We start from the raw sequence: 6,995 nt of genomic DNA, 5'->3' as shown, positions 1-6,995 counted from the left end.
TGTGAGTTCTCGAGACGTAATGACATAGACATGACATTTAGTCCATAATCCACAGCTTTTCAGATTCAGCGGTGAATAAATGGATGAAGAAAAGATGAAGAATTTATACCATTTTATGAGAGCGCTTTTGTACTGAAACATGCCTTTTTATAGGATATTGTGCCGTAAGTGTCTAGAATGCCTAACTATGGACTGACTATACCATCAAACTCTTACCTAACATTGACCTTAAATGCACTCATCAGTTCTAGTTACTATAAAACACAGACTGCAAAAAAAAAAGACTCTTTTTGCAATTCTTTTGTGTCACTGTCTGAAATTAATCACAAATCAAAGATACATCTGCTCTGAGTTTGTCCACATGCTTTTACAATTATTGTTTCACAAATGCTTGGTACTGAGCTGAATGAGTCACTGTCTTTCTTCTCCCCAGTCTGACTTCAATGTAACTAATGTCAGAACATGCAAATGGCATCAAATTTCCAGGGTGTTCCACGGTGTTCTATGCATGCAACCCGAGACAATAAATATATATTTTACACTCAGTCCATTTATTTCCTTATTGAGAGGCCGCCACTGAATCTTCTGCCTGACTCAAATGACAGCGATGTTGGTTTCGTACGACTGCCTCATGTGTTTAGCACATATTTGTTTTCTTTTAGTTAGCTTCCTCCGAGCTTGAGTTGATGGAACATGCACTCACTTGTACAACATATGAATAACGATTGAATATTAAAGCACTACTAAGTAACTTGTTTATGTCAATAAATCCTTTTCGTTATCCCTCTGGGGGTAATACAAGAGATAATGGGATGATTGGGGGATCTTTCATCTCCCCCTGGTGTCTCTGGCCAGAAAACCATAATTGCAACTTGACTGCCACCGGACCGGAGCAACCAATACACACTAATAGAATCACGAAGAAGAAGCTAACGGGCAAAGCTAACTTCGGGCTAGCGCCACTTAAACAGTATTTACTGCCAAGTTTGAGTGAAAAAAATGATCTCCATTGTGTAATTGGATGTACAATATCCCTCTATCCCTTTGTCTTTTCTGTCAGTGTAGTATTTACTCTCAATTAATAAGAAAATAATAAAAAACAGCCACTTGCCATGACACCTGCAGTTGCGCTTATAGCCTCTAGGGGCATGAGTTACTCAGTACTGCTTTAATTCAACCAGACTATTTCCTTCTTCCTACTTATATATCTTGGTTGTTGATATCTAACAGTCACATCTCAAGCCATTCATATGAAAATATCAATTGATTTCAAGATTCATTTATTCGACGGAAATTTGTTTTGGACGCACAGGCTACCACATAAATCAAACAAATACAAATACAATGAACAAATACAATGACGGGACTAGGGACTCCATACAGCGTCGTCCGGATGGGAGCTGCTCATACTGGGAGTGCAGGACATGGGATGGGTCTGAAGTCATTTTCCTTGGTTGTTTGATGACAACCTCCACAAATATGTGCGGTAATGATGGATATTATTTTACTCCCATCACTTTGTGTACCGTGCGCGCCAACCGAGTCAATTCAGATCTTATTTTGACTGTCAAATTCCGAATATGATTAAGCTTTCAATGATGAAAAAAAAAGCATGATTTCTGCTCAACACCAACTATCTCTCTTCTGTCTCCTGTAGCTCATCTCTGTACCTATCTCCGCAGAGGCCGATCATCTTCATTCAAAGTAATTAGCTTTTTTATTTACTAAACACTGTAACACAAGAGAGCGATATGGATGCTTTTCCCCTGACAAATCTACTCCTCCTTTGTTGCATTGCTGGCATCTGGCAAAGTCTAAGCATCAGAGTTGATCCCAGTTTTGTTGTTGCCTATATCACTACACTTAAACACTTTCCCACTGTAAAAAAAATAAAAAAAATAACACCCACCACTCCACCCTGAATGACCAGCTTTGTGCCTCTGCCCAGTCCCAATGACGAGCATTAATCCCCTGTTTATTATATCACCATCCCCTCCCTCCTGATACTCAGACCACCCACTCAAAACGTCAAATACAAGCATCTCCCTTTGGCAATACGTATATTGTCTTTCGCTTCTTCCCTTCCACCATTCCACCACGTTTGCAAACAAAAGCATTGAGTTGCAACAGTAAATCGCTGCCATGCACAAACTGGAAATAATTAAAACTGTGTCAAAGGGAATACAAAAAAAACCCAAACATGAAATGAAAAGTGCTTTTGTTCAGTGATGTCTTTCTTTCTTTCTATGCTGCTTTGTGGGAAAAGCCGTGCCTGTACCTGGTCCAAAGCATGGGGCTGGTTGCACTTACAAAACAAGGCTCATACTAAAGGGAGGAAACATGTCTGACACAGCAAGCATCCAGTGCAAGTGCCAACGCAAACGTAATGCACCACAACAGCCCTCCTCGGGAACACACGGCCAAAATATTCTGCTTGTTTTAGGTTTGGAAAAAAATGTGAGCGCTTTGAGACCTAGTTTTCTCGGCGGTGTCGTTGCGCAATGATTACGCATAAACCTGAAAGGAATCAGGGAAATCTGGTTAAAGCAAATAGGATTAAAGTAATGTCTTGAAATTATGAAGGTTTTTTTTTTTCTTCTCGAAATCGCTTTAGGAATATCCGCAAATTAGTCTTATGTAGTGCTTTTCCAAACTTGTTCAAGTTATTCCATGCATTATTCAGTCACAGCAGCCCTGAGGTAGACTGACAGAAGTAGGATGCAAATCTGCACCACAGGCATCTCTAATCTCCGCCAACCACTCACCCATTAGCAGCTCAGACCTCCAATTCTTAATAATGTATGTATAGCTTCTTAGAGAAATAAAAAAGTATATCCTTGAACAGTTCGTGCAGACCTGGGGTCCTCAAACCGGATGGCCCCTGATTTGTAGAGCACAAATCCCAGAGTATGTAAAAAAAACAAACACTAAATAACCAGTGTACTCATTCCAGCCACTAGGGGGCAACTTAGATAAATAAAAAAGAATTCCACACTTGACCAGCAGGGCCACTGACATAAGAGGTCAGGATATAAACAGCACATTAGAGTCACGTGGTAAATGAAGCTCACCACCACAGACTGTGGAGTGAATGAATAATGACTACACTTTGAGAAACTTGTGACACAGGCACAAGCACAATACAAGTGTAAGCAGTTATTACTTTGGTCACATTACGCAATGATGTTTTATTTGAAAATTGAAAATAAATGTAATACATGTGGTATTTCACATCAAAAGTGTGAGGACTTGATTACTATTCTTGCAAATCACTAGAGCTAAACCTTTGTGCCTGGAATCAAGTGTTGATCTTGTGGATATAGTAGTATGTGTGTCAGGTTAGCAATCTCTACTTCACAATGAGGCCTTTTGATCTGGTTTATAGCCAATCCGGCCCGGCCCCCCATCACAGTCAGGAATGATATGTGGCCCCCAGAGAAAAAAGTCTGAGGACCCCGGTGTAGACTCTCAGTCATAAAAGAATGATCCATTATAGTGGAGATTTTCAAACATCGTCGACTGGACTGAGTTGTTGAAAATCAACCAACCCAGTCCAGTCGACGACATTTGAAAATCTTAACTACAATCTTTAAAGCTACACCGCGTAACATTTCACCCAATGAATACAATAAATAAAAGCTTTTTTGTTTGTTTGTTTGTTGTGAGACCTGACTGTAAACTTTACTGGGAGCAGGACGTGTCCAGCTCGTTTCCATGGAGTTCACTATAGGCAGCCAAAATTATGAGATTTAGATTAGGTCCTCAGCCAAATCCATTCTTTGATCACCCACTGCAAGAGTAGTTTGTGTGTCCCGATGGACATTACGAGCATGTTTGTATTGCTGGCAGCAGTAGAATCCAAAATGTTACATAGTGTGCCTTTAAAAAAGATCATTCTTTGCAGTGAATATGATGATGGAGAAAACTTATAATGTGTGTCTTTTTATCTCTATACGCATCACAAGCCAGTTCCCCATTGTAAAGTTCTAAATGAAACCAAGTTTACAGAACTTACAGCTAATCCCGTCTATCATAATGTATCCGCTGGAAAGAGCCTGCTTAGATCTAATCCTGCTGCTGCTCTCTGTGCCTCCGCTCTGTGCTGCCCTGAGTGCTGTGATTGGGGTGTGATCTCGGTCAGCTGATGCCTATGTTCTCAGGCCTAATTGACTGTGGTTTGTCGTCTTTGGTTAAACCCGCTCTTTGATCTCCTCTAAGCCTCTGACCACCGCCACGGCTCACTGCCAAAACCAGGATCATCGGACAGCACAAGACCGTCTGCAAAGAAGCAGGCCATACAAGGTCATTTCATTCACTGCTTTTACTACACTCTGCGGTTACTACTCACTATTTATATCACAGTGTTTACAAGTCCTGTGTTTGTGTTGTCCCTTAGGAGTTAGCGCTGGGATAAAAGGGACTAAGGCTGAAGTCTGATAGGTACTTTGTGAATACACTGTAGTAAATAACTCTCAGACATGCAAACTTGCTAAATACAGTATAATGTACTTACATCCACGACAATATATTTCCAATGAAAATTGAGGGAATAGATTTATGGGAAATGGTCATTTTTTTAGTTGACAGAACACTCATCTTCTGATTGTTTTCAGAAGTATGAGATGCAGGGAAATGATTGAGGGAGAATCTACTTTTTCTGCTGCTTGATTTGATTATGTTTTCTTAATAGCATGTCACATCCTAATGTAAAAGTGATCAATACGTGCAGGATGTATTGATGCATTCCTTCGGTATTTAACACACCTGTAGAGTGCTCATTCATAAAAGTTTTAGATCTGTCCATGCCTTAATAAAGGACTTTTATATTTTTTCTACCACAGTGTCTCTGACATGGAGCCAGACAGTCGCATTTCTGCTGTTGTAACAAGTGCATTTCTCCATTGTGCAGATCACTAAAGTTCTATCTTATCCTTTTCTCTTACATTCTGTGCAGTACTTTTGCTGCTCCTCAACCTGCACTTTTCTGGACTGAGATGTCTGATGTATTTCCTGGGATCTAGACACTCGTCCTCCGGTTTGGGGGTCACTGCCCCGACTGCCCAGCTGCCTTCTCCAGCTCTTCTCTGAGCCCCTGGTATTTCTCTAGTTTCTCATGTTTTTCCTGATGTTGAAGTCACTTGGTATTGCTATGTTGGCTTTCCTCTGCTCTTTGTCCACCACCACAATGTCCGCTTGGTTGGCTATTATTATAATATCTGGAAGTCCCACAGGATCTTGGCCCGGTCATTCTCTACCAGCTTTGGAGGTGTTTCCCACTTTGACCTTGGGGTTACTCTTCAGATGTATCAGATGTTCCTGTACACTAAGCCAACCACTTGGTTATGGCGCTTCATGTACAGTAATCTTTCCCTGCAAGCATCTTACACCTTGAAGTTCTCATTTCTTTTGTAGTTAGTGATTGTTATTGGGCAAGACACTTCATCCACAGTGACGTCACTTAACAAACACTGTTTTTCAGTTAGCCCTTTGCATCTTCCAAAATGTCAAAGAAAATAATATTATGTCGTAGACAAAAGAGATCGAACACTGAATTGTGTTCCGTTTCACACTGTGTCACAAAACACGGCCGCAGCAGCCTGTCTGTGTTCCCCTTTTATTTGTCTGATTTATAACCATGTTTATGTTTGTCAAACATGTGATCACAAGGTCTAGACAGCACATGAAACACACACCACCAACAGTGAAACAGCGTAGACAAGGAATTCATCATTGTCATCACTATCCTGCTCTGTCTGTGCATTATACTGAATATCTACACTAGCATTTACAGGCTAAGCACTTCCCCAAAATGTCATTAAGAGCCCGTAAAACATATGGTACGGATAATTAAGTGCATAATTTAGCTTTTTGGCATGAACTACTATTGCCCGCACTGGAACAACAAGCACAGATTGGAAGAATGTGTCAACGTTTAGCTCAAAAAATGCTGACTAACTGAGCAAGTGAAACCAAATATGACTTCCTGTTTGAGACGGAAGAAAAAAAACGTACGTCTCGCCTGTAATGACACAGATGATTACTCAAAGGTGGGCCAAGAAATAAACACACACGAAAACAAATCCAATATGGCTGCATTATTAGGTTAGCGCATCAGGTGGCACCGATCAGGTAGCGCTCATTCATCTGTTTTGAGAGAAAATGTCCAGCTAAAACGCCCATTTCTGCTTTTCATTAGGAGCAGTCTTCTCTCCCACAGTAAACAGGTTTCCGTGGTCAGTACGTACGTGCTCCGGACGGAGAGGGGAGAAATCTCTACTTCCCGTGCTTGGGATGGGCCTTTCCTTGTGGCGGTGGGCAGCAGCTGGACCAGTGTGAGAAGAAGATATTCAGAAGTTTTCCTGTTATGCTTGAGTCTCACTTCCAGACATTATAACAACAAATGATTTCAAGTACTTCCCCAATGTCCTCTCTCTTTTCTCATTTCCTTTTTGTGAGAAAGTGTTGGCATGTAGCTACAACGCAGAAACAATACATTTTACTTACCAAAATTCAGAAATCATGCATTTATCTACACCTTTCTCTGGAACAATTACTTGAGGGAAGAAAAAACTGTCTCCATCTAACTCTCACAAAGACCTGGTGACATGTTGGCTTTGCCGGCTAAATAAAGGCCTCTGAAGTTGCTCCTTGTGCTGCTCGTATTTCTTTGGAGTGCCTGGTTTGGCCGTGTTTTTGGAGATTTTGGAAATCTTGATAGTTCGTAAATCTAGCAAAGTTATGCCTTGTTATATGTAAATTGTAATGGAACAGGCCACCATTTTTACATGCTGAGCTTACCTGTTCTTACCTGAGCTCAGATGAGTTGATGCGTACCTGTCTGGTCTATGTGCGTGCGCTCAGTCACGCAAAACGACCAAAGATGTTGTTAGCATTTGGCCTCTCCCAGCATATTCCGAGAGCTCCAAACGGGGGTGAAATTGGAGCTACCACGCTCTTCCACGGGCACACACAAATACCAGACAGGTACACATCAA

The sequence above is a fragment of the Gobius niger genome (assembly GCF_951799975.1).
Source record: "Gobius niger genome assembly, chromosome: 8".
NCBI lineage: Eukaryota > Metazoa > Chordata > Actinopteri > Gobiiformes > Gobiidae > Gobius > Gobius niger.
Note: the sequence above shows the minus strand (reverse complement) of the source record.